Here is a 12,870-nt window from a genome sequence, read left to right as displayed (position 1 = left end):
GTAGCTGAGGTAAAAACAAGAACCGGAATCGCGGCTTCCGAATTGTGCTTTTGGTAACCATTTTGAGTACACTGCCCATGTGGAAAAGACACCATGTAAAAAGGACTATACAGAATAATATAAGATCCGTGTCCCATATTTCCCACCATAGCTGTTCCCAGTTCCTGCCCTGGCTCACGGACCTTGCCAGCTTGTGATGGGAGGGCAGCATCCAGGCGCTCAGTCCCCTAGTGCTCTGAGGCCGGGCACACACGCGCTCTCGCTAACCCGCGCCAGGCAGCGCGTTCAGCTGCCCCCGAGGCCATCAGCTTACCAGAACAGTGAGACAGAGCAAGGCATGTCTTGCTGACACCATTTTTTGCCATATTTTTTAAGTACAAGATGGGAGACAGGAGAGAAATAAGTCAGGAAAAGGAAAATGGGTCTTCCCAGATATTTTTTGCTGCTGGATTCCTATGCAGCATGAGATAGCAATATCAACATTCATCCTCTTTGGCTTATCTAATCCATACGTACCCCTGGATCTGCCCCAGGAGTGGTGAAGGTGGAGGAGAGAGGGGAGCAGGTGGACTTCTCCGCAGCGCAGGGGAAGATCACAAACACGACAGTAAATTTCCTCCCGCTCCCCCAGCCTTTCTGCACAGCCACTTCCCACACTTGTGCTTTTTTTCAAAACACAGAAAGGGCAGAATCATCCTCCCATTACTCTGTCTGTTAGCCAGCTCTAATTCCCAACATCAATTATTATCCATTAATTTCTGGGTCCATTCTTCTCCTGTTTGCCAGACATGATGTCAACCCAGTCCTTGGGTTGGATCAGAGGTTGTTTTTGTGTTGGTTAATTCAGCAAGCCTCTGTCTCCACTGTCTCTCTTAACCTCCATTGTTACAGGCAAATGGGAGATCTTACAAAATGTCTCACTTCTTAAAAATTCAACCTACAGTTGGGCTGGCCTTATAAGATGTCAGTGATTACAAAAGAAAACCTAGTATGTGAGACTCTCCTAACAATTCATCATCATCTTGCTCTACTGCTAAAGCCCTAGATGTTGAGGATAATGTGATTACGATTCAAATTATCCTGTCCTCTAGACCCGTAATAACATTTAAGTAGGAAAAGTATTATGTGCTGTGTTCAGTTGACAGCCGTGTCACCCCGAGCGCTCCTGCTCCTGGGAGCGTTTCCACAAGGGCACGGCTGGTTTTGTTCATCCGCTGGCTGCAGCACGTCAGGTCATTCTTCCTCTCACATTAGGTACTAACTAAAAAATAAACATATACTATATGTCATACTATGTCAAGTATGACAAGATTCAAAAAAATCTCTGAAGGACAGATGTGCACAGAGTAAATCAGCTGAGAGTTTTTTGCCTCGACCTCTGACTTATTTGTTTTCTCTTAACCGGCAGATCAGTTCATAAAGCAAATGGACAGCTGCAGGAGAGAGCAGACATTTTAATAGCAGAGTGCTGTAGACATGGCTGCCTGCCAAAGAACACATTGTTAAAGCAAGCAGCATAAAATGAAAAATTAAGATATTGGCACCAAGAGCTACTGGTAAGAACGGAGGGTCAGGAAAGGACACTGTGATAATCTAAAAGATTTCTTCCACTAGATTAAATTTAGGACAGGCAAAGCAGCCCTGCCTTGGAGAAGTGTTCAGCACTGCTGGGAACTGCAGCGAGCCTCAAAACAAACATAAAAGCCACTCTTGGCTGTCCTGGCTGCTGCCGCTTCTGCTCTTGGCCAAACAGCTATTTGGTACAAGCATTTTCTGTCCCAGCACATCTGTCCCAGCTGGACACAACAGCGCTCAGATAAGTTCTGGAATTTCAGTAATCAATATATGTTTTAACTTGTCAGCTTTATTTGTTGTGTTGTTTTGCTTGCGATATTCAGAAAACAATAAAAATTTCTTCAAATTGCCTTTTGTCTGACAGATGCCAAAAACAGCAGCCAGGCTAGACGGCACATTCAGATGCTCCTTCCTTAGTATCTGCCACATTCATCACCATTTAACATCCAGTGCACATGAAAATGATTTTGAGAGACCCTGTAGTTACATGGCTGAGCACTAACTACTCAAGCAAAGCCAAACAGGTGATTGCACATCCTTCTCTATGGCTGCATACATTTTACTCCAATACCCAAATAGTATTGTGACTTTTTTTTTTTTTTTTTTACTGTTGTCTTATGCAGTGGCTACCGTATAACCTGTGATGATTTCGTTCCCCTCAAATTTTATTGTCACTATGATCTGCTATCCCTTTATTGACTTTTCCTCATTCAAGTTGTATTTTACTCCACAAATCCATTTAAATAATTTGTCAGCATCTGTACATCATTCCATTTATTTCTGTGTCTCAGTACTCCCTTCCTTTAGCAATTTAGAATTATTATCATAAGCAATTAAGCAGGCAGCTACCAAGACAGTGAGACTCCTTGACAATGTCTTATAAAACCCGTGACTTAATATTACAGTATAACCCTAAGCATCTCCTGTTAATGTGCTTGTGTGGATTGTGCCGGGAGGGTTCCCAGCGTCCCCGGAGAGCACAGCTCAGAATTCCACGAGTTCCCAAAGCGCCCGCACACCCTCAGCACAGCGCCGGCCGTTCCCCGCGCTGGCCGGGCGCACTCAGCCCTTCCTGCCTTGCCCCGGGACACGGAGCAGCCTGTTGCGTCCGACTGTCGGCCAGGACGGAGGCGACCTTGCCCAGAGGCGCTCGAGAACCTTTCAGGAAGGGCAGATCTATTCAACCACATGCTGGAAACGCATCACAGGATGCGGGGGTTTGTGCTGCATCCAGACGTGCTCACAAGGGAAGGAGAAGGGGAAACCTTCTTTAGTTTCTTTTCATTCGTATGAGCTAAATCCAACATATTTACCCTCTGGGGCAGATTTCAATTGCTAACTCATTGTCAAATGGCAAAACTCTTACATTTTAAGGTTCAAATTCTCATATAAGGTATTTGTCTGACATTGCTCCTCATCATTTTTAGACTTCATCAATGAGTTACTGTTATGATTAAATACTGCTTTCAGACATTTTGGATTTGCAAACTATGCAAAAAAGCTTGGGAAACTTTTTTTTTTTCCAGGAGTTTCATAAAATGGAAAGATTAAACTGGTGGAAGAAAAAAATCCAGCTTTTCACATTTTTCACATTACACACATTAAGAATAAAAAACATGTGACATTTGTACTGTTATCTAATTTCTCTGATGCAAATGATCTCAACTGGTTGTAAAATGAAAAAATCCCAGATTTATTCTCCTGAACTTTCTCAAGGTTTAAGTGTAGATAACTCTGTTTATGACACCCCAACCAAAAGATAAAAGATATTTAAAAATGCAAGTCTTGAGGATACAGAACTAGATAGAGATGTTTATAACTGAACCCGTATGGATTGTTTGGGCTCATCCATACTGAGCCTAATGGATTGTGACTGTCCCCTCCCCACACTTTCTTTACAGGCATCAGGGTCCCTTTCTCACTGGAAAACTGAAATGCATTTGCATTGGGTAAACACAGGCTGAACATAAGGAAGGGTGAAAACTGGCCCAGACAAATCAATCAGATCTGCTTATGCTCCATTTCATTGCCCTGGGCTGTCCTAATCAGGGCTGATACAAATACAGGTATTAGGCTTGCTTCCATTTTAAGCAGCATTATTAATAAGACCTGAAAAGTGGGACAACTTATCAGCTTAGTATCACTCTAACACAGTGTGGGACTAACCTCTAAACCCTCCCCTTGGCCGCTCCTTCCCCGGGTTCCCTGCCCGCTCCTCCCTCGGCCCCGTCTCAGCAGGGGAAGATCTGGGTCCCCGAGCGATTGGGGTCAGTGGGGCAGCCAGCCCAGCGCTGCCACCGCGGGGCTTCGCGCACGGCCCCGCACGGGCACGGCCAGGGGCTGAGCCCCGTCGCGGGAGGGCAGAGACCCAGACACGCTCCGCAATCCAGAGAGGCGCCCCCAGGGCTGCCCAAGAACAGACCTGCCCAGCAAGAGCAAGCGACATTTTAAACATTGTCTGTCACTAGGATCTCTAAACAGAAAAACACCAGTCAGTGCATTCCGAAGGCCACAACAGCAGATCCTTTTCTGAGCTTTGCGTGGAATAGGCCAGTCTAATCAGGGGCTCAGGACTGAAGGATAATGGGAATCACTGTTACCTAATGCCTCCCCCATGTACTACTGCCTGTGAAGGTTGAACTATTAATTAATAATCACAGTAGGAAATGTTAACAATTCAAACACAAACAAATTACTGAAGCTATAGTCAACTATAATAGTAACAGCAATAATAATGAGGGCAATAAGACAATTAGCTTGCTGTATTTTCTAGAGAAGGGGCTCTCGGCACAATTAAAAATGTTTAAGTAATATATGTACTAGATGTGTTCAATGCTAAAGTAACACCAGTTATCCATCCATGATCCTGCCTTCTGCCTGTTATCCTCTCTCATCCCTTTCCTGCCTTCCGAAATCTTTCTTCTTAAATTTTAAAGCTTCAGTGACATCTGCTGTCCAAGACCTATTTAATTGGTTAATTGGAATTTGATCAGCATTCCCTCCAGGGGAGCACTTCCCTGCAGCATATGTGCTGTTTGATTCCCTTTGTCGATTCCCTACCGCTGCAGATACCCTTCCACATGGTGCACAGACCCCTGCTCTCTCCACCCAGCAAGCTGCTAACATCTGCCTCCCCGCTCCTGCTCTCCCTCCCCATTGCAGGTGGTGAAATCCAACACTGTGCATAAACACAACACGTTCAGCTGCCAAAAATGCCATGCCCAACACGTTCACGTCCATCTGCAGAATTCCAAGATGGAGTTATGGCCAAAGAGCAAATGTGCCAAAAGGCTCTGGGGAAAACGATCCTGAAACTTTGTGAATTAACACCTCTGTGCTCACACAAACACCCTTGTGGAGGAGGAAGCAGTGAGATAGAGAAGCCAACCCAAAAATCCGTCCATCTCCACATTATTGTAACAGCAGTGGCATTGAAATGGCTACTAAGTATAAGATTGTATTATTTTTAATTCTTTTCTAAACTAAGTGGCTGATCACTTGTCCCAAGCATGCTGAGCGCAGCGTACAGCTGTAGCACACAACCACTGCAATTTCATGCTCTTCCCCACTGGAAGGGTTCCAGAGCCAACTCGGGTTTAAATTGTCTTTGGATTCCTAAAGACTTTTGGTACAGCCCCCTAAACAGGGAAGGGCACAAGGCACTGAAAACAACCGACAGAGGAGGAGAGGCATCTCAAGGGAGGCATCAGCAATCTATAAACTCAGGGAGTTCAGCTCAGTGGTAAGACATCTAAACTTAGTTTTAGCTTCAAAGTTGAGTGGCATGTACATAGTAACATATATCCTTTTCCTCTAATTCTGTTCTCTTTCTGTCCTGAACGCATCAGCTTTTAGGAGATATAAAGCCAGAAATTTCAATTTCATTTGGAATACAGAGTTGATATTTCACATAAGCCCTCTCTCCATGCCTTTGAAACCCAGAAACGCAAACCTGTATCAAAAGGAGACTTTGATTTTATAAATGAAGGACGCGTGCTCCGTCCAAGCCCAGCACAAGGCAGAGCACCAGCGACGGGCAGAGCTTCCCACCGGGGTGATCCATGGGCAGGGATGTGTCCGCGGCAGGATCGCTGCGGCCGGACACCCTCTGCTCTCCCGGCGCGTTTGCTCCCTGCTCCTTGCAGGGCCAAGACTCTGGCAGACTCATGAGGAGTCAACCAAGGAGTGTTGCTTAGCCTGGTTGGTTTTTAAGAAGGATGGCAACTAGGCTGTTATATTAGTTCAGTACATTTATGGTTTTACTGGCTGAATTAATATCATTTTGAGCTACGTGAGCCCAGGTTTGATTTTTTTTTAAATACTTCCTCATAATCTAAATTAACATTTTTCTTAAAAACATATTTCAGCTTATAATGAAAGGCTTATTTTATCACATAATTCACAATAACTTAAAATCAGGCTTTTGAATACATATTCTTCCCAAAATAACTTCCAGTAGAAATTAAGAACTTCATCCCTAGAGTGTATTATTTTAAAGGCTATGATTATCTCTAAGATCCCGGCAGCTAATCACACATTTTAATAAAAGTTAAATACTGAGTTTGACCTGCAAAAGCAACTACAAGATCGTAATACACTTTAATACTTCATTTCATTTTTTCAAGGCACTATGGGACCCAAGTTGTGAATACCTAATGACAACTCATCACGTACCCGATTTTACATCCTCTCAGTTTGACACAGAAATCCCCAGGCTGCTTTGTTCTTTGCTAAAAGATGAGTAGAACCGGCATGCCAACAGAACGCTATCCCCTGCATGCTGTCAGTGTAAAAATATGCAGCTTATAGATGCTACAATATAGATTGGACCCATGATTGCAGTGGCTAATCCTGCTTTCACGAGATTGCCTTGTCTTTATCTTCCAGGCGTCCCTTATGCAAAATTATTTCCAGAGAGTTGGCAACCTGAATTCCATGATAGGCCGAGGAAATATGCTTGGATAGCTAGTTTTATTAATGTTGTTACATTCAGTGAGACAAGTTTTAGTTTCATTTGAGGTAAGAACCTCAGAAGCACTGAAGACAGCCCTACTGCTTTTTGGTTCTTCATGCTGTGGATTGCACATGCCTGGATGCCCCTATAGCAGAACTGACCAGGAGACATAGTTTATACTTTAATCCATCACCTTGCACTGTCAGCCCAAACGCAGGCAGCAGGTGGGCATGTTCCTGGCACCAGTTCTCCCAGCAGAGTAAGATTATCCTGAACTAGAGCAAACCCTTAAAGGGATTGCACTCAAGAAACCAAAACTCACTCACATTTGGATGGAAAGACCAAATACAGGTTTTAAACACAACAGTGCTAGAAACCCCCGTGAGCACATTGCTCCTGAAGGCTGGAAGGAGCAGATGGCCCTTGAACCCTGGCGCTGTCAGGGCTGTCTGCATGATGAAGTGCTGAATCCTCATTTATACTGATTGGGGTCAAATCAGCACTAGCTTAGTGCTGATTACTAACCACTAAGTATTTTTCCTAATTAGAATATATGTCATTATCTATTCCTACAACAACGATAACCTTCCGAACTCTAATGAATCCATCGCATCTGCGTTGCTGTGCAGAAACTCTGCCATTTCCCCGCTCAGAACCCAAGGACTTGATGATGGCACCGGCCCGGCGGTGCCACCACCTGCAATGGGGAGGGACAGCAGGAGCGGGGAGGCAGATGTTAACAGCTTGCTGGGTGGAGAGAGCAGGGGTCTGTGCACCATGTGGAAGGGTATCCGCGGCGGTAGGGAATCGACAAAGGGAATCAAACACCACAAGCACTGTGGGAAATGCTCCCCTGGAGGGAATGCTGATCAAATTCCAATTAAGTGCAGCAGGAGCGCACTCAGACAGCCCTGCCCCACGTCCTGCAATGGAAATGGAGCGGTTTGAGCCGCACTGTGACCTTCCACGGGATTTCATTACTGAAGAGCTTGTAACATCCTTCCCACAAGAACCTCCCATGAGGCTAGCCAAACACTAAACACTTTTCTAGTCATGCCTTTCTTCTTGGTTTCATGCCCCTTTTTGTTTTTGGTTTCTAACTTCTAGCTTTTCATGTCCAGGATAATCCACTTTAGGTAGCTCTCTCCTTTCCAAAAAGGAAGGGCAGGGAAAATTTGGTCTAAAACATTTCAACATTTTTTAAACTAAGTTTTTAAATGTAATTTCCAAGTTCAGACCTTAGCTTTTGAAACACCAAGAGCAAAGGCTCTGCATTTCTTTCTCAAAGAGCACGTTCGTATCCCTCAGTGCAGGGGCACAGCTCCCTTGTGCCCTCAGCGAGGGCTGCCTGGGGCCCAGGGAGCCCTGCCTGCTCTGGGTCTGTGTCTGCACCTTGGAGTTTAGCTTTGGATACAAGGCTGGGGGTGGAATTAAGGGATGGGGGGGCTGCAATTGTCTCGATAGACTGTGTTAGCAGATTTGTAAGACCACAGAGCTGAAAACAATACACACCTCTAATATAATCACTGCTGAAGACAGATAAGCAAAGTCCTATTAAACCAGATTTTAGTAATTTAGTCAACATGGGAGCAGCTTGGCAAGATCAGTGCATATTCCAAAATTCTCATGATCATACTTAGAATCTACTGCTCATTATGGGATTATCAAAGTGATTTTTACTATTTCCACCAATTAACTAGCTATTGCTGCTATCTGCTGGCTTTTTCCTCTCTCCATCTTTTCACTTAATATATGGTAAAAAAGCACCTTTGCTCTCAAACTCTGATTACAGAAGGAATCGATGCCTGCGCAGTGCTTGGCCTCAGACCCGTGGGAATAGGATTTTACAGACTGCATTTCCTGCACTGGTGGCAGAGGTGGGGGCCTGGAGGGCAGCAGCTTAAATCTAGTTTCTAGCAAGTCAATTTGCTGCTCTGGGCAATTCACTTGGGAGGGGTGGTTGGGTCTTACTGTGAGATGGATCTAATTAAGCTGTCATACCAAAGATATCTTTGGTTCCTTTACTTGGAGGAGATTGCATAAGAGGATCTCATGGTTTTCGGCACTTCTCTGATTAGAGGGGTAGTCTAACAAAAGAGCCTCTACACTTCGTATTAATTATCTAAATTACAGGTTGTTGTCTTCTAACAGCTTGGTGTAATATTTTACTTCAGGAGCATAAATACTTAGATTTTGCATAGAAAATGTCTATTGGGGAATTTATTAGTGCATGGAGTGGGAGATATTTGCCAGCCTGGACAGAAAAGCAGGATTACATGCTTTGTATCTGTAAGGAAAGTATTAGGCTTTTCCCTGAGAATTTGTAGGACTATTTTAGTCCTCCCTCAAGCAAAATATGTAAAATATTGAATAAATTTTAATTAACAAAGATTATAGTAAGCTTTGAATCATGTGAAATTTCTTTGCTAGATCTTAGGTAGAAAAATATTAAATGAATTAGTTCACCATGATTCTTACAGTAAATATTACACTTACTACTTATTCCCCTTTTATTAATGGTAATGTACTTACCATTAGCACGCTTATGCCACATGTTTCATCTTGACAGACGTGTGAACATACTTTTTTAAGTTAAAGTCCATGCATTCCCTTACAGACTGGGACCTCATTATCACTAAAGCCTTTCCAGTCAGTGGGATGCCTGACAGCAAGGCCATACACCAGGCAGCAAATCCAATCCAGTCAGTCCCTCACGAGCAAGAGCTGCAGGTTGCTTTTGACATAAATATCCTGGCAGCGGTAACTGAACAGGCTCCTTAGGTTGCGGCCTTGGGGCAGGGTCTGCCCCATGCACCAGTTCTGGTCTGTGGAAGCAGAATGGATGCAGCTTTCAGGGCATGACGCTAGCAGAGGAACACAGAAAATGCTCTCATGTTTTATCTAAACCACAGCCCTTGGACTACAATATTCAATGGAACCTACAGACCTAAGAGATGGCAGAATAGGCATAGCAACACTTGCTGAAGTCTCCTTCAATGCTAAAACTTTATATAGCAAACAAGAAAAAGCTTCCTACGAAGAAATCCTATCCCTAATAACATTAGGGCATGTTGGAGTCCCAGATGTTAGTGTTTACTTCTAGTATAAGCCCAGAAATCCATTTGCAAAGGAACACGGAACACTCAGCTAGAAAGGCTTTTGCCTCTGTTTGCTTCAGGAACATTCCTGCTTAGATGGTCCCACAATGCCAAACCCTACTATTCCTTTTTGTTTTGTTTTTACTTCTATCAAGCAACATAGCTGCCCCTTAAAGTGTAAACAGAAAACCAACTTTTCTTTCTAGGCCACAGTAATGAATGCTTGTGCAGAGTCCAAACAATCATTTACAACAGTATTTGTTTATGCAGGGGAAGTGTTCAAGGCCAAGATTCCCAACTGCTCTGAAACCCGGTTCCCTTCCTCATAAACTCATCTCTGATCACTAGACTCCCTGCAGAAAGCCTGAGCTCAAAATTGTTTCCCTGAAAAGCAGGGAAATCACAGGTAAAACAATAAACAGTGGAAAATCATCAGCTAGCTATGCACCCAGCTGTATCCAGCCCAAACCTCATCTCACGCACCCAAGTGAGCAAGTTTGGAGTAAAACTCATGGTTTGCGACCTCCGTACAAAAACAAAGGGAATTGTCCCTTTTCAGGCATCTCCTTGGGGAGTAATTCTAGCTAGGAGGGGAACGCAGAGGAAACAGGAAGCTGTGGCCCAGAATGACACTTGTGCCCCAGGGACTCCAGAGGGCAGAACCAGCTTTCCAGGTTGCGTCTCACTATAGAGCAGAACAGGGACACCAAAAGATTTGTTTAGTTAAACCATGCTCAGCTTCACTCCATGTGGTTGAATTTATCACACAGAAATTCAAGCACCTTTAAGTTCTGGAAAACATACTGAGGTTTTACCTGTACCATTTACATAACACATACAGAAGACAGAACGCAGTAAAGACCAGTTTCTCCCCGGGCAGAAGTGGACAGAAAGGAACAAATACATATTTTTGATTACAATGGAAGCGACAACTGGAAATAGCAGTCATATGCTGGTATGCAATTGTGGACTTACTTAGGTACATTTTTTCTTATGCTATTGTGATTCCTATTTTCCAAGACACAGAGCCTTCACCTCATATTTCTACATGATTTTATACCACTGGAAAAAAAATCAGGTGAATATTCTTTCTGATGGTACCTGTCCGTGCCGTAGCCTTAACAACCGTGCGAGGAAGGACCTTTAGCTGCGGGTGAAGCCGCGGGCTCCTCCTGCCCCTCCGCGTGGCCCTGCTGCAGAGCACGCGGCCCCTGCTCCTCCTGGCCCTGGAGCCCCGCGACCCGCGCGGTGGGGCCGAGCAGGCCCAGCCTGCCAGCGCCGAGCGGGGTACGGCGCGGCCGACACCGCACACAGCGGTGGGCTGCTGGTTCGGACGCTCCTTAGCTTTGCAAATGTTCAGCACTATTTAGTGAGCACACCCAGCAGACATCAGCCAACACCGATGGGGTGTCAGAGCAGCCAACCTCACACTGAGGCCCTTTTGGAAAGGCTGATTGTTTTTATTCTTTTACCCTCCCGTATGCTGTAGGTGCTGTGAGAACAGCATTTACACATGTAGTAGTAGGAAGCGCTCCAAAATATTCACCATGCACTAAAGCAGCAGCTCTGTCAGGGCGATGGGGGCTAACCAAGGGGCCAGGGGGTCACCTGGCAGCAGCCTCATAGCAGGAGGCAGCAACACAGGGTGATGCTGCAAAATGCAGCGCTGCAAGAACCTTCCCTCGCATCCGAGCTCCATCAATAGATATCTAAAATACATTTAAATGGGCCCATGGGACTGAATTAGAGCTAGAAATGGAAGACTTCCTAGCTGCGTAAGCAAGCACATCCCACAAGTTCTGCAACCATAAACAAGATGTTTCCTACAGCAGTGGGCTGGAAACTTACAATGCAGCCTCTGTGGAATTTCTTCCTTACCCTTAATATGAAACAGCAGTCACAGAACCTCACTGGAGAATGTGTCAAAGTTGAACCTTTGTTTTTGTTTGCGTCTGTGGCAGCCTCCCTGGCTGCAGGTGGGAATGAGCTCAGTTCTGCTCCTGCTCAGATTCATAATTCAGCTTCTTTTTTATTCTTTTGCCTGTCATACACAAGAGGCTCAAAAATTCAAGTTATTTATTTACCAATAGGCAAGTTACTCCTTCAGGCTTTCAGCTTTTATCTTCAAGATAAGGATGACAGTAACAGGAACCACCACAGCAATCGTTACAGCTGCCACTTCCAAGGCCTGTGGCACCCCGCAGCACCCACAACCTCGGTGGCCCCTGAGTGGAAGTTCTCCCAGGGCAGGTGGAGCCAAGGCCAGGGCCCTGGCATCCTCAGGGACCTGCCCGGCCAAGCATTTCTGCTCTGGGCATTTGTTATCAGTGGGGCAGCTCCCAGGCCAGCCCTGGGACCAGCTGCTTGTGCCAGGAGCCTGCTCTGAACAGCTGCAGCACATGACACATTATATTCATCTCACTACTGCTGACTTTCTTTTTAAACCAACTTCAAGAGCAGGGAGCCAATTCTGGAGCTTCCCCAGCCATAAAAAGCAAACCCAAGCAGGGCTACTGCCACCTTCCACTACCCAGACACGAAAGATGAACACTGCCCCTTGAATCCCGTTCTTTTCACTTGCGCAGAGGCACTTTTAGTACAGCCTTAAATGACCATCTGGCTCCCCAGTGACAGGAGCCAACACACAGCATTTTTACCAACTACCTCACACATTCAGAAACATTACAGGGCTCTCAATGAAACACTCCACTCCAGTGTTTTCCTAGTGCATGTTCTAGGGCATAGGTGGGGCATGAGTAGCTGTAGAGACTCCTGGATGAGTCACTGCTCTGCATGCCAGCTCCAAGCACCCCTGTGCCAAGGAGGTGGCCCTGAGTGGCAGCACAGCAGTTGCCAACAACCTGGCACAGGCAGAGCCTTCACCTGCACAGGGAGATTAGGACAGGTACATCCTTGGCAGAGGGATGACACTGGGTGCCAACACGTCCTCATAAGCTGCATCCCCAGCGTGCAAGCTGGGGCCTGCAGGAGCAGGGCTGCCTTTCCCAGCTGACCCGCTGCAGTCACTGTGGACCCACGGCTGGCCTGTGGGCACCCACGTCCCACGGGAGCCGGGGGGCCTGGCACGAACCGCAGCAGGCACAGTGCCCCCCAGCCCAGCCCAGCCCCTCACAGGTCTCCACTTACTCTGACACCATCCTGACTTGATTAAAACCTGTAATTCAGGTTTTTTTTAATTTACAGCAACCTGTAAGCTGCTCTGCCTGCTTATTAAACCCATCC

The sequence above is a fragment of the Tinamus guttatus genome, unplaced genomic scaffold (genome assembly GCF_059628265.1).
Source record: "Tinamus guttatus ecotype Peru unplaced genomic scaffold, ASM5962826v1 Tinamus_guttatus_pri_ptg000246l, whole genome shotgun sequence".
NCBI lineage: Eukaryota > Metazoa > Chordata > Aves > Tinamiformes > Tinamidae > Tinamus > Tinamus guttatus.
This window is presented reverse-complemented; position numbering follows the sequence as displayed.